This window comes from Musca autumnalis, unplaced genomic scaffold (genome assembly GCF_047663935.1).
Source record: "Musca autumnalis isolate F117 unplaced genomic scaffold, ASM4766393v1 scaffold_4, whole genome shotgun sequence".
Classification (NCBI taxonomy): domain Eukaryota; kingdom Metazoa; phylum Arthropoda; class Insecta; order Diptera; family Muscidae; genus Musca; species Musca autumnalis.
Genome location: NW_027411977.1, coordinates 245,445,724 through 245,471,064, shown reverse-complemented (window position 1 = coordinate 245,471,064; position 25,341 = coordinate 245,445,724).

Sequence of the window (25,341 nt, the reverse complement as noted above, 5' to 3'; positions counted from 1 at the left end):
CGTTGGCGATTGAAATTTGACTTCCCAACTTAAAAAGATTATTGCACTAAAACTAAAATAACTATTTGGACCATATTTTGCAACCAGATAGCAAGATATCAGAGCTAAATTTCTGTGCATGATCAAGCTTGATTTGAAGTGTTTTAGTGCTTCATAAATTCAAAAAACTTTTGTGTTGAATTATGCGAAACTCGTAGTAAATAAGCTGCAACTCGTCGAGTTTTTGAGATATCAGCATGAAAATTTGACACAAGATAAAGTAGAAGTCGTAGAAAAAATAGTTATTACTAACTCAGAAAACGCATTTTTTGAGTTATGTCACTCTTTGAGTAAATGAGCGATATATTCTTGCATTTCGGTGCGATATTGAGACAAAAATCTTCCGATAATCGTGTGATACCGTTCTATGGGGCCTGTATCCAAACGTGTACCGATATAGCCCATTTTCGAAACCAAACATCCTAGAAGTAAAGAATCTTCCGTACCAAATTATAGAGCTCTGAACTAAATACTGCGAGCGGTATATTGATTTCAACAGACAGATGGACGGACGAACAGACGGACATGGTCATATCGTATCTTAGAATTGTATGCTGATCTTCATTATATATATTTTATAGGGTCCTTGACGAATATTTCGATGTATTACAAACAAATATAATAGGGTATAACAAGTATAATCACGTCTCACACAGTAAAAAAATTATAAACAAGTAAGAAAAGCGTTAAGTTCGGTCGGGCCGAACTTTTTATACCCTCCACCACAAATTTCAGCTATTTCGGTAGATTAATGTGGCCACAACCTTCAAAATACCGAAATTCGGAAGGTACCGTTCTATGGGGGCTATATGATGGCGTGGACCTATACCTACAAATTTCTGGGGGAAAGTTTTATACGCCTAAAGAAGACTAAATACCAAATTTCAGCCATCTCGGTGTGATAATGAGGCTAAAACGTTCAAAATATCGAAAATCGGGAGATATTATATTATGGGGGCTATATCAACACGTGGACCTATATAAACATTTTATGGCAGAAATGTTTCTTAGGCTCTGGAAACACAAAATACAAAGGTACAACCGATTCTTTGGTCAAATGGGTCTAATACATTCAAAATATATTAAAATGACGCGTACTTTATAAGGGGCCTTATGTGGGGGCTATACCAAAACGTGGACCTATATAACCCAACTTTGGTAGGAATGTTTTCTGGCCTCTGAAGACACAAAATACCAAATTACAACCAATTCTGTGGTCAAATGGGTCTAATACATTCAAAATATATTAAAATGACGCGTAATTTATATGGGGCCTTATATGGGGGCTATACCAAAACGTGGACCTAGGACTTTGGTAGGAATTTTTTGGCCTCTGGAGACACAAAGTACCAAATTACAACCAATTCGGTGGTAAAATGGGCCAAATATCTTAAAAATTCCTTAAAACGACGACGCGTCACGCGTCATTTTGTATGGGGCTATACGAATGCGTGGACCTACATAGCCCGCTTTCAATACCAAGAGTCCTACGTAAATATAACATCTTTTCCCAAAATTTCATCAACCTACGTCAATCCGTTCGGACGCTAGAGTGATTTCCTCAGACGGACAGACGGACGGACATGGCTATATCGATGTAGAATTGCACGCTGATCAAGAATATATATACTTTGTGGGGTCTACAATGATTATTTCGAGTAGTTACAAACGTAGTGACAAACTTAATATACCCCCATCCTATGGTGGAGGGTATAAAAAAATCATGATATTATCAAGTGGATATAAAATGTGATATTTCCGGAGAAGCAGTGTAAAACATCCTTTCGTTTATAACTTCATTCAAAACTCATTTTATAGGTATAATCTAGGTGAATTTTTCAAGATGGTACAGAAGGCGTATTTAGGCTTTACTCCTATTCTCTTCTGAAAAGTGGTCTTGTGGGGCATCCACCAAAAAGAAGGAAACAATTAAACCGATTTCACAAAATTTTAAAATCACGCGTAATCAAACGTACATTTTTATCACAACCGAATATGAATATTTGTTGATTATTTTGATTAAATTAATATGCTTTCGGAGCACGAACAGACATCAGCTGGCTTTACTGTTGCTCCATGGATCTAATGTTCGTTTGGGAACCACCTAAACAAATAGTTAAGTACATTATAAACATTGACAAAAGCTGCTAAAAACATCACGCCGCCAACTTTATTAAATTATAGCATTTTTTTACTCCTTGTTTCATTCCTATAATAAGCACGCACACCAACACAGAAAAATGGAATGGCTTAATCAACTTTCACGAGAATTAACAACGAGTGTGTGGTTGGTTTTTTTTTTATCACCACCATGGTTAACAAGCCGTAGAAGAGTAAATAAAAAAACTTGATTATTAAATAATAACAGAGACATTGAGCAAAAAAAAAAACACGTCAAAATTAATAACGTAATTGAAAGCTCTAATTAATAACTGTAATTTTCACAAAGCGGCTTTTAACGTAAAGCGCAATTAAGAAGCCATGGCCTTACAAAAGCCAATTAACTGTTTTGCTTAAATGGCAAAAAATAATGTAATTAAATGTTGCACAGATAAAGAAATCAAACAATGCAAAATAGCTGCTCATTATGATGGAATCAATCATCAGCAAAATATGTTATTGTACATACATACATACACTGGTGTGCGAAATAATAGAGCCAAAGTCGTCAGTAATACATTAAACGTTTCTAAAACATTTCTGCAAAGTGTATTATGGCGGATTTTGCATTTTTTTTAATTAAATGGTATCCCATAAACAAAGTTTAATCGACATTTGTCCAATTTGGGGTTCGATGATGTATTGGGCAGAGCAGATTGCGCCTATAAGGAGGTGTGAAAAATAATAGAGCCCACCCAAGTTAACATGAATATAGTAATGTGACCACTAAAATCTTAATAAACAAGTAAAAAGTGTCAGTCGGCTTTGCCGACAGATAAATACCCTCAGCCAATGTTAAGCGAAACTTTTACCTTCGGACAGATCGCCCTTTTGAATATTTGAACTTGCCGACAAAAATGTGGATTATGAATTAACTGCACTAAGACACAAATGTTGAACTCTTGTAGGTCAGGTACCCTTAGGGAGGACCGATATGGGCCATTTTAGAAGTTAAACTAATTTTTTATAAAAATATTAGGAGATCCAAAGTTTGGACCAAATTGGTTGCTCCATTCAAGTGATATCGTCCTAGCATTTTAGTGAAATTTTTTAAATATTGGGGAGAAGTGCCGAAATTTGTGGACCGGTATTGCCCATGAAACTAAGTTTGGATATAATATGACGAAGACCAAACGTTGGACCAAATCGGTTGAACAGTTCGAGAGTTATCTTGTTCTCCGACCGCCACATATGGTGACATAGGGACTTTTTACACCTTTCGGGCTGTTTTCCCAAGAAATATTTACTTGCCCCTGAAAAAACTTTTACCGTCGTAATGGAGGTAGCGAATGCAAATCGCTTCAACAAAAATCAAAGTGATTCGAGAGCAGGTCTTAAAGTGAACTTATCCGAAATTTTGTGTGAGAGGTACCAGAAGGAGTAGACAAATATAGTCCATATTCAAACCTGATCTATATCTGGTAGATATATTAGGATGTGCAAAGTATGGATTACATCGGTCACTCCCTTCAAGAGTTATCGCGCGCAAAATTTTTCCGAATATTTTTGAAGTTTTGTGGCGGAGTTACCTGAAGGAGTAAGCCGATATAGCCAATCTTCGAATTTAAACTATGTTTTGATAAAATATTACGAAGGCCAAATGTTGGACCGAATCGACAGATCCGTTCGAGAGTTATCTTGCGCTCCAACCACTACACAAGGTGTCATAGGGTTTTTTTCCACCTTTCCAGCCATTTTCTCAGGTAGTATGGACTTGCCCCTGATAAAACTTGTACCGTCGTATGGGGAGCAGTGAATACAAGTTGCTATGACAAAAATCAAAACGATTCGCGAGCAGGTCATAAACTGAACTTTTCCCAAATCTTGTGTGGGAGGTACCCGAAGGAGTGGACCTATTGAGTCCATTTTGGAACCTCATCTATATCTGGTAGCCATTTCACGATTTGCGAAGTATTGACCAAATCGGTTACTCCCTGCCAGAGTTATCGTACGTACAACTTTTCCGAACATTTTCGAACTTTTGTGGGGGAGGTACCGGAAGGAGTGGACCGATATAACCCACTTAAACTTAAACTAAGTTTGGACAAAATATTACGAAAGCCAAAATTTGGATCGAATCGGTTAATCCGTTCGAGAGTTATCGTGCGCTCCAGCCAGCCAGACAGACAGACGGACATTGCTCAATCGACTCCAAATTGTTAGAAACACATTTCGTCCAAACATACTTGGGGTCTAAAACCATTATTTCTATGAGGCACATTTTGCCCGTATGAAAGTGTATATACCCTTGTTAGCATAAATGCTTAGGGTATAACTAAGTTCCACTTAATTTTTTGGAGCATAGAAATTAAAAAGGGTGATATTCCTTACAGGACCCACCATTTTGTGCTCTGAAATCTTCGAAATAACAAATTTTTTTAAACCGGTTTTTGGTATTTCCTTATTATTTGTTAGAAATTTCGCCAATTCCTTTCACAATTACAAATATTTTTTCATTATTTTCCATATATTCAAGGTCCTAATTGGGCCTGCATGGGGGTTCAGCCCCTTTCGGAAGTCTAAATTGTAATTAGCGATGCGCAACTTATCCTGGAAAATCCTGGAAAAACGTGGGCTGGCTCTATTATTTTGCACACCTCCTTATAAGACCAATCATATATCTGCCCTGCCAAATCCATCATCGAACCCCAAATTGGACAAATGTTGATTAAATTTTATTTATGGGATACCATTTAATTATAAAAATGTAAAATCCGCCAAAACACCCATTGCAGAAATGTCTTAAAATCGTTTAATACATTAGTGACTACTGTGGCTCTATTATTTCGCACACCAGTGTATATTTAAAAAAAGAACGCATTTTTTTCTGATGATGCTAATGGAGCTTAATGATAGGACTTAATTAGTCGCTTGTTTTCTTTTGGGATTTTATAACACGATTAATTGAAAGTAACAGGATTAACATATAATAGTGTATGTATATTGCATAATTGTGTGTCCTTGAAGAAGGATAATTATTATTCTACAAACAAATAATTGGCTCTTCAGGGAAATTAGACTCTAATTATGCGTTCTCATGGTAAAAGTTGATATTGTTTTTGGTAATATGACACGTAGATTCCGTTAACATGGTTTTAATCTGTTTGTAGCAGTGATACTTGTCTCATGCCATATTTGAAATTTAATGTTTTAAATAAAATGCAAATTGTCCAAAATAACACATTTATAAGGAAACTAGCAAAATACCGGCAACTCCGTATGCAGAAAGGGCTTAAAATACAAAAAAAAAAAACAATATTTAATAGCGAAATATTGAAAACTGAAAATTTTGTTGAATAAATACCTATTCACGGTGCTCTTGAATCAAATCTAAATGGAAGGTGCTTACACCTGGGAAGTTTTTCCAGATTCTAAAACTACAATGTTCATAGATGAGAAAAATCAAAAAAACTATAAAAAATTGCCGGAGCGCTTTTTAAATAAATCGCGATTCAAATTGAAATTTTAAGGGTTTAACAGAAAAAACAAATTGGAGTACATTTTCGAACGTTATTATGAAGAAGACGAACAAAAATTAGGGTGTAATTTCATAAATTTTATTAAGAACAAAAAAAAGTTGCCCGGATATAACTCCGAAACTCCCACGGATATAACTCCCAAAATTCGTTGGGAGTTATGTCCGTGAAGCAAAGATGACATAACTGCAAACGCGGACATAACTCCCAACGTTTTTTTAATTCAAAGTTTTTTTTTTGATTTTCGAAATTTCCCGTTATTTTCTATTGTTCAACGAACAGTAATAAATTTTAGAGAAGAAGTTAGAATATAAGCGGAATTGTACATTTGGGAAGGCTTAAGTGCCAAACCGAAATCTCCACAAAATCTTCCAGATTTCATAAAAGTATTTAAAAATGAAATTATATCTGAATTTGTCAGTAGCAGTTCGGAGAAATTTTACCGGACTACGGTATTCGACGAAGACATTTCGTATATGGGTAAATCCTGCGTGACGAACGCTACATTTGTACGCGTTTTCCGGCATAAATATTAAATTTTTTTGAACTTTCCGGATAGATGCATTGAATCTATGCATGGTATTTAATAGAATTTAAAAGCACTTTCGAATGCTATAAAAAAATTTTAACAAGTATAATTAGCGGAAAAAAAATTATTATAAGTTATTGTGACGCACGCTACAAAAAGTGGAAGTAGCTTCCGACGTTGTGGTATGCTTTCATAATTTTTAGCAAATTTTGCATAATAAAGCACACAAAATGAAGATGCACACAAAGAAAGATGAATATAAGAGAATTCTAAAACAATTAAATTTTAGGCAAACAATTTCGCTACGTGATGCACGTTACATTTTTTCCAGTATATAGTAAATAAAAACTAGTGTATTTATTTTAACGAAACTATGTATATTTCTTGTAAATAACGTTATTTAAGTCATATTTTATGTATATAAATAAGTTTATCGATGCGTAAATGTTTATAAATAAATTTTATGTTTATGAATCTGACGTTAGTGCGATTTCGAGCGCATTTTCGTTATATGACGAAAAATAATGTTTGCTTTTAATTCCGAGAATGCTCTTAACGTTAGCCCATCTCTCCGAAAGAATTCCAGCTGATTTTTGTATATAACTACTGCTTACATATAAAATGAAAATACCATTTATATTAATTTTTGCCAATTTAAAAAAATCATGGGCATTATTAAGAACAATATTCTGAGCTTTCACCATTTGCCAAATTTTGTTCTTTACGGCAGCTCCGATTCCGTCTACTGCACCCTTTCCGTGAGCAGTTGCAACAAATTCCACTCAAATTCTTCTTTGAAAAAGGGTATACTATTTTAAATGAACTTGTTTTTGAATTCACTTGCACATTCATCAGAAAATAAATATAACTTTGAAATATCATTTCGTTTTTTAAGTTTCTTAACAATTAACTGAACTCAGATCGTGGCGAAAACAGAATAAAACAAAAATAGAATACAAGAGAAAGTGAAAACAGAATTAAAAGGCAATTTTTTTTTTTATTTTTTGGGTGAACTCATATCGTGACGAACGCTACAGAAATTAATGCACTGTAATTTTTTTTTGTTTATTATTGTAATTTTTTTTCTATTTCCTTAAAAACAGGATATTAATTTAATTTAAATTTATAGATGAATTTTAAAAAAAGAAGAAATTTCTGCCCACAGCATAAAAAAAACATAATTTTTCGTGACGAACTCTTGGATCTGTCTTTTCATACCTAATTTCACTTTTTCCAAAATAGTAAAATATTATATTTTCTGTCAAAATCTAAGAGAATTGAGTTAATAACAATATCGCTTTCGAGTTTACCACTTATGTTAACACTAAAGTAATAATATGAACATGTAAAAAATGTAAAATTTTTGTATAAAATTTAAAAACCTGAGGTAGGGTAGAATTTTGTAATAATGTTTGTGTTAATAATGGTAGAAAAAAAGTTTTTAACATATTTCTAAAATTAGATATCCAGTCTAATCTTCTGTGAGAAAATAAATTAATTTGGATAAAATAAAAAAATTTTTGGCTGGTAGACTGTTTCTGGGATTTGCCCATATACGAGTATATTGATTATATAAATTGAAAAAAAAAATAAATCGTGAAATTTTTTATGTGTTTGCATTTTTTACAAAAACTCTGTATTTTCATAAATTGTACAAATATTTTTGTAAAAAATCGCGCAATATTTTTCGAAAATATTATTTTCAAATTTTTAGAAAAACTCTGTTTTTTATAACATTTTGAAAATATTTTTGTAAAAATTCTCCTGTGGCGCTTTTCGGTTTTATAAAAGTATTTGCAATTTTTAAGAAAAGGTTTGTATTTAGTAAAACTGTGAAAAAATTTTTTAAAAAATCGCACGATTTTTTTAAAAAATATTTTCTCCTACGGCGCTTTTCGGTTTTATTAAATTATTTGCAATTTTTTTCAGTAAAACTGTGAAAATATTTTTTGTAAAAAAAATATTTTTGGCTGCGGCGCTTTTTTGGTTTCATAAAATTATTTGAATTTTTTTCAGAAAAACTTGATATTTCCTAAATTTGTGAAAATATTTTAAAAAATAGCGCGATTTTTCAAAAATATTTTCGCCTGTGGCCCTTTTAGTTTTAAAAATATTTGCATATCATTACAAGAACTTTGCATTTTCTAAAATTTTTAATATATATTTTTCCTCTGCTACTCTCCAAATCAATTCAATCAGAATTAGAAAAAAATAGAGAGAAGAAGTTGTTCCAATATGTTAAAATACCTGTTCCAGAACCTGCAAGAGGCTACTATTTTTTACTACGATAACAAATTTTCCTTTATGATATCGAAAAAATTAAAAAACAAGTAAAAAAGTATCAGTCGGTTTTGCCGACAGAGGTATACCCTCAGCTTATGTGAATTGAAATTTTCATCTACTGTATTTAGAGGTTTTTTTAAAGAGTTTTTGGACGTTTGAACTTACCGACAAAAATGTGGATTGGGATTAAAGTTCAAAAGGAGTTACTTAAAGGAATGAACCGACATAGTCCATTATGGAATTTTGGACCAAATCGGTTGAACAGTTCGAGAATTATCATGCTCTCCAGCCACTACATATGGTGCTGTAAGGGCTTTTTAAATTATTCGGCCTATTTCCCAAGAAGTATGGAATTGCCCCTGAAAAACACTTTTACCGTGGTAATTCAGGAAGCGAGTGCAAGTTGCTTCAACAAAAATCAAAGTGATTCGAGAGCAGGTCTTAAAGTGAATTTATCCAAAATTTTGTGTGGGCAAATATAGTCCATATTCGAACCTGATCTATATCTGGTAGATATATTATGTTGTGTAAAGTATGAGCTTTTGTGGGGGGGGGGTACCTGAAGGAGTGGACCGATACGGCTTATCTTCGAACTTGAACTAGGTTTGCACAAAATATTACGAAGGCCACATTTTAGTCCGAATCGGCAGATCCGTTCGAGAGTTCTCTTGCGCTCCAACCACTACACACGGTGTCATAGGGGTTTTTGTACCTTCAGGCTATTTTCTCAGCAAGTATGGACTTGCCCCTGATGAAACTTATAGCGTCGTATGGGGGGCGGTGAATACAAGTTGCTACAACAAAAATCAAAGCGATTCCAGAGCAGGTCCTAAACTGAACTTTTCCGAAATTTTGTGTGAGAGGTACCCGAAGGAGTGGACCGATTGAGTCCATATTGGAACCTCATCTAAATCTGGTAGATGTACAAAGTATGGACCAAATGGGCTACTTCCTTTAAGAGTTATCGTGCGCACAAGTTTTCGGAACTTTTGTGGGGGAGGTACCGGAAGAAGTGGACCCATATAACCCATCTTCGAACTTAAACTAAGTTTGAACAAAATATTACGAAAGCCAAATCGGTTGATCCGTTCGAGAGTTATCGTGCGCTCCAGCCAGCCAGGCAGACGGACGGACATTGCTAAATCGACTCCAAATTGTCTGAACACACATTTCGTCCAAACATACTTGGGGCCTAAAATCATTATTTCGATGAGGCACATTTTGCCCGTATGTATATACCGTCGCTAGCACAAATGATGAGGGTATAATTAGTATATTCTTACAGTACTGGAACATACCCAAAATTATAAAAAAAGTATAGCCATCAATTAGTTACTTATTACAAACTATTGTATGAACATTTTTAAAAATGATTGTTTAAGTCTGGAGTTTCCCCCATTGGCTTAACTTCATCACTTTCCTCTTTGCAGAGAAAAATGTTTACAAAACGCACTGACAGCTTGCAAAATTTACTGATCGCTACCAATATCATGATTTCATCCCGGCGAAGGGAATTATCAATTGGCTTTTCAGTTTTACTCAAATTTAAGTGAATAAATATTTTGGGATCCAAATGGATTGTTTGGGGCCTTATTGTATTTTCAGTGTTTGGGTGATATTGCATTTGCCAAATACACCACAATTTCAAAAATGCATTTTGGCCCCATTGAAATTTTGGTGCATAAATGTAATATTTTTTGGGGCCAAGTTACCTAGTTTGGGGCCTTTTTGTATTGGGCCATTTTTCAAATTAAAAAAAAACAGCCGGAAAATTGGTGTCCATTGTCATTTCCGTTTGGGGTGTTATTTCAAGGGGCCTTATTTCTGTACAAACATTGTTCCACAACATCGCATACGGGACAACGCCATTCTACGTATTTCCACAACCACATCCATATCATAGCGACTTTAATACGAAATTTCCAAAACTACCCCCATATCTCAATCCTACACTCCTCCAACAGTAATCATAATTTCAGGATTCCAGCTCTATTGGTTCAACCAAACCCAAATTTTACAAAATTTAGCACCACTTATTATTTCACATAAATGAGAACACATAGCCCATAGGGTCAAGAAAGGTTCAAGAAACCACAATATATTGACTACTCCAAATTCACATTTAGTACACAGAAGCCCAAATTTCCAAAACTATTTATTTATTTCAAATATTTATTATAATAAAAAATTACAATAAAATTATATAAAAAATAGCACTAGCATCTAAGGCTATCGGCTAACTTCCAAAACTACCTGCATATCTCAACCCTACCTACACTCATTCTAACAGTAGTCGTTATTTTAAATTTCAGGGTTCCACCTCTATCCCTTTACATAAATCCAAATTATACCAAATATAGTACCATTTAGTACTTTTCGTACACATAAGCTCTATCCGTTTACATAATACCAAATGGTACCAAATTTAGTACATTTTAGTACTTCCCAAACAGTTATAATCCGAGTTTCTAAAAGCCGTTTGATACATCCATCCTTCATTTTATCAGTCACTCACATTCTAAATTTCAGAACTCTAGCTCAAATAAAAAATTTTGTACTTTTCGTACCACCTTCGCCCCAAGAATAACCCTCAACCAAAATTTCAAGATTCAGCCGTTTCGTCTGGGCGTTGTAGATCTGTCAGTCATCATCATTCAACTCTTTTATATATATATATATATATATATATATATATATATATATATATATATATATATATATATAGACTACCACGTCTAATAACTGAATTGTATAAAATTACAACGTGGAAATGAATTTACATCCTATCTACCCATCAGATGATTAAATAAACTAATTACTGAACATATACTATACTATAATACTGATTTTGATTGATTTTTATTTAATATGTTTACCAACGTGATACAAACCATTATAATATTTAATTACCCTTAAAAATCTCCCACCCTTTAATTATCAAATCTCAACAAATCCTCAAAATAAATACAAGTTTTGAATTTATCCTCCTGTAATCATCATTAAGTAATTAAATGAATCAACTGAATCAATTGAGGGTATTTAAAGATAAATCCCTGCCTACCACTCAAAACTTTATGAATTCAAACCTCATGGGTGCTTTCAGTTCAATGCCATTCGGGCAATATTAAAGCAATTATATTTGTTTACATGTGTAATTAATCATGAATTATGATAAATAGTGTATAAATCTCTTATAATCTTTAGTTGTTGTTGTTGTTGATGATGATGGTACTGAATTATGAAGAAATGAAAAACAACATAACCTTCATCCCTCATCAGCAGCAATAAGGATTTCCTTGTATCCGATTTGTTTGCCTTTTAATTGTTGGTGTGTTATATACACGTGCGCATGGATATCAGTTATTTATTTTGTAGAATAAAATCGCATACGTATGTGTATGTGTTTATGAATCCGTGTCCGTGTATGGTATGTTCACTGTAGTTATACACTAGGATTTAAGCTCAAGTGTGTATATAATTGAGGGATAGTAATTTCATTTTAATTACATCTTCCTGTAACTAATACTCCAGCTTTATCAGATCTATTCATACTTATTACATTTACACGTGCATGTTTGTTTTTGTAACAGTCATAAGTTCACACACATATCACTACCCACATTTACACTGTACACGTATATCTGTTTATCACAAGATACATATGATTTTTGCCAAAGAAGGGGTATAATATAAGGACACACAAACAAATTTTATGTTTTTATTTTGATTTTAGAAACGAATGAACTTTTTTACTTTAGATGGCAGCTTTTACTTTTTTCAAACAGTCATGATTATCCCCATTTCTATTGTTTAAATATTTCACAAAAAAACAATATATTATTAGTTTTTCTAAGGTAAATTTTGACCCTTACAAGAACTGCCCTTTATTAACCCTCTTAAAGCCGCTGGCCGTTTAAACGACACAAAAAATAGTTGCAAAAAATTAACGTAAAACTCGGGTATATACACACATTTTTGTGGTGTTTTTTATACCCTCAGCCTATGTGCTAAAAAGGGTATATACACTTTGATACGACCAAAAATGTGCCTCATCGAAATAACGGTTTTGACCCCATGTATGTTTGGGGAATTTCGTTTCAGAAATTTTGGAGTCGATTTAGCCATGTCCGTCCGTCCGTCTGTCTTTCCGTCTGTCTGACTGGATGGTGCGCACGATAACTCTCGAAAGGATCAACCGATTCGAACCAAATTTTGGTTATCGTAAGATGTTGTTCAAACTTAGTTCGAAGATGGGTCATATCGGTCCATTCCCTCTGGTACCTCCCCCACAAAAGTTCAAATTTTTTTGTAAAATGCTGTGAACGATAATTCTTGAAGGGAGCAATTGATTTGGTCGAAACAGTGCACATCGTATTATTCCTTCTAGATATAGATTGGGTTGGAATATAGACTATATCGGTCCACTCCTTCGGGTACCTCCCACACAAAATTCGGAAAAAGTGAATTTTAAGAGCACCTCTCGGATCAGGTTGAATTTTTTTCAGTAGGTTGTCCTTGCGGCTCCTTTTACGACGGTACAATTTTTTTTTGCGCAAGTCCACACTTCTTGAGATATTAGCCTAAATGCTGCAAGAAACCCTGAGGGCACCAACCAAAATGGCAAATTTCTAATTGGTGCAGACTTCGCACATCGTATTATTTCATCCAGCCATGTATCAGGTTGGAATATGGATTGTATCGGTCCACTCCTTCGGGTACCTCCCACACAAAATTCGGATAAAGTGAAGTTTAAGAGCTCCTCTCGCATCGTTTTGATTCTTTTTCTTACTTGTTTTAATACACAGTTTTAGCGCTAAGTGGGTTAACCATCTTGCAATTCACAAATATTCAGAAGCATTTTTTTTCTTCCTATTTTGTTCCATATTCCTTTAATCTTTTTAAATGAAAAAAAGACAAATGTTTGATATAGCACACTACAATTTCCTCTTAGATAACATAGTTGTTGTTGTGGTATTTATTTGTGGTAGTGATACCGTCTGTGGTTGTATTTTTTTACTGATCCATGTCATATCGAAACACACCGAATGTGTGTTGTGTGATAACAACTAAGGGATTATACACATAATACCCATATAAAATGATAAAACCATATGAAACTACAGATATACATATACACAGGCATGCATATACAAGGTATAATATGTAACATTCTGCATTTGGCACCTTATAGTTTAAATGTGGATAATAGGTCGTATAGAAAAAAACACATGTAAATACAAGTAAACAAGTAAAAAAGTGTCAGTCGGCTTTGCCGACAGATATATACCCTCAGCCAAAGTGAAGCGAAACTTTTACCTCCGGACAGATAGAATGTATTTCAGGTCTCTTCAGAATTTGGCTAGAGTTGGGTAATCTAGTTCCTAGTTCCTTGTACTAGTTCCAAGACGTATGAGTAACATCATGAAATATAACGTGTGATATTAAGTATACGCAGTTTGTTCAAAGAAAAAATGTGGGCCATTGGAACTGCAAAGTGAACGAGATAGTTCCATATAGTTCCTTTGGCACAACTCTAAATTTGGCCCTTTTTGGACATTTGAACTTGCCGACAATAATGTGGAATAGGTATTAACTGCGCTAAGACACAAATGTTGAACTTTTGTAGGGCAGTACTCTTAGGGAGGACCTATATTGGCCATTTTAGAAGTTTAACTAAATTTTGATAAAATATTAGGAGATCCAAAGTGATATATTTTAAATATTGGGGAGAAGTACCGAAAGTTGTGGACCGGTATTGCCCATGTGACTAAGTTTGGATATAATATGACGAAGACCAAATGTTGGTTTTTTACACCTTTCGGGCTGTTTTCGCAAGAAATATGGACTTACCCCTGAAAAAAACTTTACCGTCGTGATGGTGGTAGCGTATGCAAATAGCTTCAACTAAAATCCAAGTGATTCGATAGCAGGTCTTAAAGTGAACTTATCCGAAATTTTGTGTGAGAGGTACCAGAAGGAGTAGACAAATATAGTCCATATTCGAACCTGATCTATATCTGGTAGATATATTAGGATGTGCAAAGTATGGATTACATCGGTCACTCCCTTCAAGAGTTATCGTGCGCAAAATTTTTCCGAACATTTCTGACGTTCTGTGGGGGAGGTACCTGAAGGAGTGGACCGATATAGCCCATATTCGAATTTAAACTATGTTTTGGTAAAATATTACGAAGGCCAAATTTTGGACCGAATCGACAGATCCGTTCGAGAGTTATCTTGCGCTCCTACCACTACACAAGGTGTCGTAGGGGATTTTTGCAACTTTCCGGACATTTTCTCGGGAAGTATGGACTTGCCCCTGATGAAACTTGTACCTTCGTATAGGGAACAGTGAATACAAGATGTTACAACAAAAACCAAGGCGATTCGAGAGCAGGTCCTAAACTGAACTTTTCCGAAATTTTGTGTGGGAGGTACACGAAGGAGCTTACCGATTGAGTCCATATTGGAACCTCATCTAAGTCTGGTAGAAATTTCATAATGTGCAAAAGATGGACCAAATCGGTTACTCCCTTCAAGAGTTATCGTACGCACAATTTTTCCGAACATTTTCGAACTTTTGTGGGGGAGGTACCGGAAGGAGTGGACCGATATAATCCATCTTTGAACTTGTACTAAGTTTGGACAAAATATTAAGAAAGCCAAATTTTGGACCGAATCGGCAGATCCGTTCGAAAGTTATCTTGCGCTCCCACCACTACACACGGTGTCATAGGGTTTGTAACTTTCAGGCTATTTTCTCAGGAAGTATGGACTTGCCCCTAATAAAACTTACAGCGTCGTATAGAGGACAGCGAATACAACTTGCGTAAACAAAAATCAAAGCGATTCAAGACCAGGTCCTAAACTGAACTCCGAAATTTTGTGTGGGAGGTACCCGAAGGAGTGGACCGATTGTGTCCATATTGGAACCTCATCTAAGTTTGGTAGAAATTACACGATGTGCAAAGTATGGACCAAATCGGTTATTCCCTACAAGAGTTATCGCGCGCACAAGTTTTGCGACAATTTTTGAACATTTAAATCGAATCTGGACAAAATATTTCGATACCCAAAATTTGAACCGAATCGATTGATCCGTTCGAGAGTTATCGTGCGCACCAGCCAGCCAGCCAGACAGACAGACGGACAGACAGACAGACGGACGGACATTGCTAGATCTACTCAAAATTGTCTGAAACGGATATCGTACAAACATACTTGGGGTCTAAAACCATTATTTCGATGAGGCACATTTTTCGTCGTATCAAAGTGTAAATACCCTCTTTAGCCTAAAGGCTGAGGGTATAAAAATAGGAAGTATAAAAAACACATGTAAATACAAGTAAAAAAAGGTCCTATACAAAAAATACACATTTAAATACAAGTAAGGGGTAGTTTACACTATATGTAAATGTCATATGACACGAAATAAAAACATAAATAAAAACTTTTTAGCTTTCATTGAAAACTAATCGATTTTGTCGCCTTTTCGTGGTTGTTTTGTGCACCTTCCCTGTTTTTGTTCAGAAAAAGTCTATATATTTTTTTTTTGTATATTCGTTACAGAACATACAAAAACACAAAACACAGTTTTTTTCTGAGCAAACAGGGGTAAATGTCAAGAATGACTATAAAAACGCGACAAAATCGATTAGTTGTCAATTAGAGCCCTACCTAAAATTTTCTGAGCTGAAAAACGTCATCTTGCGGCTCTTAAAATAAAGGAAGAAAGGACATTGAAAGAAGCGAGTTAGAAGGTCGAAGTGCTCTACGAAAATAATCCTCATTCGATTCGACTTAAGACATGTCATCTCAAACATAATCTAAATCAACAGTGAATAAAGATATAACGCTTATATATAAAACCGGGAAGTACCGTTCTATGAGGCTTACCTATATCAACACGTGGACCTATACTGACAAATTTCAGGGGGAAGGTAGCCCCAAAGAGACTAAATAACAAATTTCAGTCATTTTGGTGAGAAAGAGAGGCTAAAGACTTAAAAATATGTAAAATCGGGAGGTACCGTTCTATGTGGGGGCTATATAAAAACGTGAACCTATACCAACAAATTTCTCAGGAAAAGTGTTGTATCCACAAAGAAGACTAAATGTAAAATTTCAGTCATTTCGGTGAGATAATGTGACAAAATTATTCAAAATACCGAAAATAGGGAAGTACTGGAAAGTGCTGTAGCCCCAGAGAGATAATTGGTCTGTTCCAGTACTGCAAGAATCTACTAATTTTTACTATTTTTTCGATAAAATAAAGGGAAAATGTTGTCGTAGTAAAAAGTTGTAGCTTCTTGCAGGTTCTGGAACAGAGCAAATGTGGGTAAAAACTACAAAATTGTACTGACATATTTCTCGGGGAAAGTGTTTTAGCCCCAAAGAATACTAAATAAATACTACTTCATAATATCGAAAATCTGGAGGTACCTTTCCATTGGGGCTATACAAAAACGTGGACATATACTGAAAAAAATGTTGGGCAAAGCTTTTGGCTACAAACAAGTCTAAATGCCAAATTTCACCCCTTTCTGTGAGAAAAATTTGGCTAAAACCTTCAAAATATCGAACGAACCTTTCTATTGGGGCAATTCTAACACGTGGGCCTATACTGACAAATTTCTGAGGAAAAGTTTTGTAGCCGCAGAGAAAAATAAATACCAAATTTTAGCTACTTCACTAAGATAATGTACCTAAAGTTTTCAAAATATCGAAAATCGAGTGCTACCTTTCTATATGGGGCTAGAGCAAAACGTGGACATATACCAAAAACAATTTGGGCTAAATTTCAGGTATTTTTGTGAGACAAATTGGCTAAACCCTTTAAAATATCGATGACAGGGAGGTACCGCTAGGTTGAAGCTCTAAATATGACTAAATGCCAAATTTCAGCTATTTCTGTTGCATATTGATGTCACAAGCTTCAAAATACCAAATAATCCGTAGGTACCCTTCTCTGGGACTATATGAAAATGTGAACCTATACTGAAAATTATCTTCTGGAATGTTTTATACACCCATCGAAGACTAAATACAAAATGTCATCCATTTCCGTTTCTAGACCCTTTCATTTCGCTAGACCCTTCAAAATACCGAAAACCGGGAGGGAACGTCCTATCGGGACTATATGAAGACGTGGACCGATACCGACAAGATTATGGTGAAAACTTTTATGCTCCCAATAGAGACAAAATATCAAAATTCAGCCATTTCGTTTCTATAATAAGGTCACAATGTTAAAAATAACAAAAATCGGAAGGTACCGTTCTATGGCGGCTATATCAAAATGTTGACCTATAGAGGCCATTTTCAATACTAAACAAACTAGTAGTAATAGAAACTTCTGTACCAAATTATAAGGTTATATCTTAGTTATTGTGAGCTGTATCTTGATTTCAACATACCGACGTATGTACGGCCAAGGCAATATCGAGTTAGAATTTTTTGATGATAAAGAATATATTTATACTTTATAGGGTCTCCGACGAATATTTCGATGTAATATAAACGGAATGACAAATATAATTATACCCTCCATATAATGGTGTAGGGTATAATAATGGTTTTAGACTTCAAGTAATTTTAGACCGTCCATTCACTTCAGAAAATTTGAAATCCATTTAGCCTTTTCAGTCCGTCGGATTTGGTCCAAATTTTGCATCTCGAAATATTTTGTCTAAATTCGAAAACGGACTATATCGTTCGGGTATCTTCCACAAAAAAATAACTCTAAAATAGAATACCAGATTTCGTCCGATTTCGTAAAAATACCAATTTTTTAAAAGAGCTGTGAAGTGTCAAATTCAAAATTTAAATTTTAGTCATGGCACAACTACCCAGGTAGTGGTATCACACCAGCTGTTCGAATATGAAAAGTCAAATCCCTTTATAAAAAATATTTTTGTTGTAATTTCCCCAACAACATAAAGAAAGTTTTGACATAACATACTCAAAATTTTACGATGCCACTACCTGTGTAATTGTGCCATGATTTTAGCAAAAAAATTGATCATTCTTTGCCCAAAAATCCGTCCAAATTTTGTTTAAAACAATGTCTCGCCTGAGGATAATTTAATGTGCATAATAAACCCACAACAACAACTAGATACGTCGATAAGTTATCCAAGACCGCTAGATGCGTCGACAACTTAATCAATATTTTTAAATGAAGTGGATAAATTATCCAAGATCTCTAGATAAATTTGATAACTCTCCCATCACTACTAGATGTCATAGTTAAATAATCTTAGATGACGTAGATACTTATGCAAGATCCCTAGATGACTTGGATAACTATATCAAAATGTCCATATCCGGGCCATATACATATGTCTTGGGAACTTTTCCAAAGCTTATTGACGAAAGTAAGTAACAATTACCCAAGACCTCTAGATGACGTGAATAAATTATCCAAGACCGCTAGGTGACGTGGATAAATTATTCGCGACCACTAGATATGTAGAAAACTTGTCCAAGATTTTAAAATAACGTAAATAACTTGATCAAGATCTCCAGATTAAATAGATATCATACCCATCACTACCCATGACCTCTAGATGAAATGAATAACTTATCCAAGACCTCCAGATGATGTGGATAAATCTCTAGATAACTTGGATGACGGTTTCCAAGACCACTAGATGGCATAGATAAATTATTACAGCCCATACGTATGTATACAGATAAGTCGATAACTTATTCAAGATTTTTACCTGACGTGGATAATTTATCCAAGATCTCTAGATAAATTGGATAACTCACCCCATCACTACTGGATGGTATAGCTAAATTATCTTAGATGACATAGATAACTTATCCAAGATCTCTAGACGACTTGGTCCATGAACACTAGATGACGTGTATATGTATGATTACTAGACAACGAGGATAACTTATCCACAATCTTACGATGGTTTGGATACCTTCATGCAGATCATAACATTTTAAGACCTCTAGAAAACCCAGATAAAGTAACAAAGAAAGAAATTACCCAAGACATCTAGATGAAGTGAATAAATTATCCAAGACCACTAGGTGACGTGGATAACTTATCCCTGACCACTAGATATGTAGAAAACTTGTCCTAGATTTTAAAATAACGTAAATAACTTGATCAAGATCTGAAGATGAAATATATATCTTACCCATCACTACCCATGACCTCTAGATTACATGAATAATTTATCCAAGACCTCCAGATGACGTTGATAAGTTATCCAATATCTCTAGATGACTTGTATGTTGGTATCCAAGACCACTAGATGACGTAGATAAATTATTACAGACCATACGTATATAGATAAGTCGATAACTTATTCAAGATTTTACCTCACGTGGATAAATTATCCAAGAACTCTAGATAAATTGCATAACTCACCCCATCACTACTGGATGGTATAGCTAAGTAATCCTAGATGACATAGATAACTTATCCAAGATCACTAGATGACTTGGATAACATATCCATGAATACTAGATGACGTGTATATGCATGACTACTAGACAACGGGGATAACTTATCCACAATCTTAAGATGGGTTGGATAACTTCAGCAAGATCATAACATTTTAAGACCTCTAGAAAATCCAGGTAAAGTAACAAAGAAAGAAATTACCCAAGACCTCTAGATGACGTGAATAAATCATCCAAGACCACTAAGTGAAGTGGATAACTTATCCCTGACAACTAGATATGTAAAAAAACTTGTCCAAGATTTTAAAATAACGTAAATAACTTGATCAAGATCTCAAGATGAAATAGATATCTTACCCATCACTACCCATCCTCTAGATGACATGGATAACTTATCCAAAACCTCCAGATGACGTGGTTAAATCTCTAGATGACTTGGATGACGGTATCCAATACCACTAGATGACGCAGATAAATTATTACAGACCATTCGTATATATAGATAAGTCGATAACTTATTTAAGATTTTTACCTGACATGGATAAATTATCCAAGAACTCTAAATAAATTGGATAACTCACCCCATCACTATTGAATGGTGTAGCTAAGTAATCCTAGATGACATAAATAACTTATCCAAGATCACTAGATGACTTGGTCCATGAACACTAGATGACGTGTATATGCATGACTACTAGACAACGGGGATAACTTATCCACAATCTTAAGATGGGTTGGATAACTTCAGCAAGACCATAACATTTTAAGACCTCTAGAAAACCCCGATAAAGTAACAAAGATTTCTAGATTACAATTTACATTATCCATGGTCTTGAGACTTTGAAACGAGGTAGATAACAAATCTAAGATCAATATATGACGGGGATAACTTATCAAAAACAGTCAGCTACATATTACGCTGTTCCTACTGAAATTGTTATTGTCTGAAAAAAATCTTCTGATATGTTTTATCTCATCGAATTGAATTTTTAATCGATAACAATAATTTTCATTCGATTTTACAATTTCGGGTAATGTTGTAACCCTATTTTATTGCAGCAGCTCAGAATTCAAGCCTGAAAAACGTAATATTATTTTGAATAGGATTCGATTTCATCATGAGGATATCAAGACAATTCCGAACGTACATTATTGCAAAAGATGAGCATAGTGGTTTTATTCTACATTTCTTTACTTAAGTTTTAATTTAAGTTTTACTAAAAAACTTTTATTGTCGATCTAATGTCCATGACTATTCATGTCTGTCCTGCATTATATGGAATTTAACACAATCTGTTGCTGACGATGATGGTGATGAAATAATTGTCGTACATATGTATACTGACAGTGATAATGATTTTCATTAATAATTGAATAGTGAATGGTTTGCTGGATAGATAGAACGAATGAATGGTTGTTATACTGGTAATGCCGGTAATACCATTTAACACTGTAACAGGTGATTATTGTTCACTGAGCTATGCTCACAAAGTGGAATCTGTAACTGAAAAGTAATTGTATTTTGATAAAAGTACATACATAGATATGCATACATTGTTATAAGTATTATGTAATAAACATATAACGAGCGGTATTTCACATGAAATTCAAGGTCATTTATTGGTCATTGAAATAACTAATTTATGAATGATTTATTTGTGGTGTTAAATGGTGGAGATGCCAATTTTTATCAATTAAATCATACCGTCAAATTTTGTTGCAATATTTATCATTGCTCCTGCTATATTTCCTTTATTTTAAAGGAAAAGAAAAAACATCTACTGTAATGAAATTTGTTTCCAAACTCTAATAAATTTTTATTTGGTAAACCACTTAAAATCAGCATTAACAGTTATAATGTAACTACAATCCTAGGTGGCTTTTCGTGAGAAAAAGTTTACTGAAGGCCAGGGAAATTCGGGGCAAATAAACCGAAAAACTAACGGAACTCAATGTTGTTACAAAGTTTGCAACTTTTTTGTTCAGTGCTTCAGCTGGCCAATAGCCCAATTTAAAATCAAACATAAGCGGATAATTTTACGATTTGATTGTAGGTTATTAATTCTAAGAAACTACTAACAGTGGATTAAAAATTCAAACATTGATATGTGTAGCAGATTTTTTAGGGAGTTACAACCTCCATCAGTTGCTTTACATTTTTGCAACAAATTTCCAGGGCTGTTTTAAAACTTCTGAGGGCATTTTTAAATATTTGTTAAATTAAATATTTATAAGCTGCAGAACTGAAACTCTCTCTCTATCTCTCTCTCTCTCTCTCTCTCTTCATTGAAAATACAACAAATATAAACAATTCAAAAGTATTTTTTCTTTATTTATTTAGCCACCACTATTTTAAGAAGTAGACAAACCCCTTCCTTTATAAAGGACGAGCTATTACACAGTATAAGTGTGCCTCCACATTTCATTTGTTGGCCTAATTTGAATTTGCCAAAAAAAGAAAAACTTGCGGTTTCATTTGATGCATTTCATTCATGATGATGATAATGATGTGGTGTGGGCTATTTACTTTTCTATGAACTTTTCTTTGGGCAACTAATTTAGAAATTCTCGTTGAAACTCAAAAAGAGCTGACTGACCTGATTACTTTTCACTTTCAACAGATTGTGTAAGAGGAGAGCAAAAAAGGCAATTAGCTTATTGAACTAAAAGTTAAAATATTTCCCGAAAGGGAAATGGAAAAGTACTCTGTATCTAAGGATGGGGCATAAGCATCGAAAAGAAAAATCAACAAAACTTTGAACTATTTTGGGCAAACAAATTAAGCAGCATAACTCAATAGGCTCCCCTCAAGAAACTCTTATTAAATTCCTAAGAATATTATTTGATGTTAAGTCCCTAATGCCTTGTAATACGGGAGCTTTTTTTCTGTACTTAAGTTAATGGCTACAAGATACAACACCAACGCAAAAACCACAGCGACAAGATTTTAATTGTTTGTCTTAGAGATAAATTACAGACTTGCCTGGCTTATTGAAATAAATACTTCTTTCTACTACATCATGACATACAAAATGTTATTTTTTTCTTTTTAGAAACAAATTGTTTTGCTTTCCAAATTTCTATGGTACGCATGCCATACCTTAGTGATAGTTTGAAAGTGCTTTTACTTCTTAATGTTCCGGGTATTCGTAGAAAATCCACACACTCCTACAAGGCATAAACAGTTCGTTGCATGTGGTTTTCATGTTTGTTATGTTGCTTTGTCTTTCTACGAGGAAAGCAAACTCTGCAATAAATAAAGCTAATACACGAAATATACGCTATGAGCACGCACTTGGGTTTGCATGTGAACGTTTTTTGCAAACTCGCAAAAGAAACAGAAAGCACAGTGAAATATGAGACATATGCTATGATTCTATAAATAAAACTTATTAAAACTAAGAACACGTTTCATGAAACAATTAATTTACCAAATCTCTAGATGATGAGAACATCCCAGACTTCCAAATGGCATGAGTAGCTTATCCAATACCTCTAGAATACGTGTATAGCTTACCCAAAATTTTTACACGAAGCAGATAACAAATAATCTCTATGTTGCGTGAGTAAAATATCTTAGACCTCGAGATGACAGGATTACACCAATAGATGACTTGGATAACTTATCCCAGATCATTAGATAACGTGCGTAACTTTTCCAAGATGAATAACTTATCAAAGATCTCTAAATGACTTAGATAACTAACACAATACCACTAGCTGATGTGGATAACTTATCCAAGAAAACTAGATGACGTGGATTACTTATCCCGAGTCCAGTAAGCGAAGTGGATAAATTATCCAAGATTTCTGGATTATTGGGATAACTAATACCATACCACTAGATGACGTGGATAACACTAGATAACGTGGGTAATTTATTCAAGACCATTAGATGACTTGCATAATTTACTTATCCAATATCTCTAGACGTCTTGGGAAACTTATCTAAGACCTCTAAGTGACATAGATAACATATCTAATACCTCTAGATTACGTCTATAACTTATACTTAATTTATATACGAAATTAATAACAAAATATCAACTTTACATGGCGTGAATAAATTATCTAAGACTTCTAGATGACTAGATAACATCAATAGATGACGTGGTTAACTTATCCCAGAACACCAAATGACGTAGATTACTAATCCAATATTTCTAAATGACGTAAATATCTCATCTAACATCTGTAGATGATTTGGATAACTAATCCAAGACCACATGGCATGGATAATTTATCCAAGGCCACTAGATTACTTGGATAGCTTATCCAATATCTCTAGATGATTTAGAAAAATTTTCTTAGAAATCTAAATTACATAGATTGCTTATTCAATACCTCTAGAGTACGTGTATTACTTATTCTAAATTTGTACACGAAGTAGGTGACAAAATTTCACCTATATATCGACACCTCCAAATAATAGTATGCTAAGTCTAAAAAGTGAGTTTTGCAGGAAAAGCTCTCAAAGTGTGGACATTTTTTTGAACTTCAGTACTATGCTAAGTCAATATTTGTTCATAACTTCTGTTCGGATTGACCGATCATTACCAAAATTTGACAGAATTTAAGTTAAAGGACGTTCGGCACCTCCAAATAATAGGTTGCTAATTCTGAACACTGACTTTTGCAGGAAAAGCTCTAAAAGTTTGGAAATTTCTTTGACCTTCAGTACTATGCTAAGTAAATATTTGTTTATAACTTCTGTTCGGATTGTCCGATTATTACCAAAATTTGACAGAATTTAAGTTAAAGGACGTTAAATATAAAAATGTAAAGAACTTGAAAACATGCTAAGTCGACTTAGCATACTATTGTTTGGAGGCGTCGATATTACGTGAATAAATTATCTAAGACCCCGAGATGGCAGGATAACATCAATAGATGACGTGGATACTTTATCCCAGATCATCAAATGGCGTAGATTACTTATCCGAGATTTCTAAATGACGTGAATAACTTCTCCTAGATCAGTAGATAATTTGGATAACTTATCTAAGATCTCTAAAGACAAAGATAGTTTATCCAATATTTCTAGAGTATAAGAACGTGACTTATACTAAATTTATACACAAGTTGGATAAAAAATACATCACCTCTATATGGCGTGGATAAATTATGTGGGCCTCTACATGACATGGATAACATATCTTAGACTTACAGATGTCGCGGGTAACTTATTGTAGATCATTAGATAACGTGGATAACTTAATCAAGTTTTCTGAATGACCTGGATAACTTATCCAAAACTCTTGATGACGTGGATACCTTAAGCAAGATCTCCAGATAACTGGGATAACTAACCCAAGACCACTACATGACGTAGATAAATAATCCAAGACCACTAGATGACGTGGATAACTTATCCAAGACCACTAAATGACGTGGACAACTTATCCAAGATCTCTAGATGACTTGGATAAC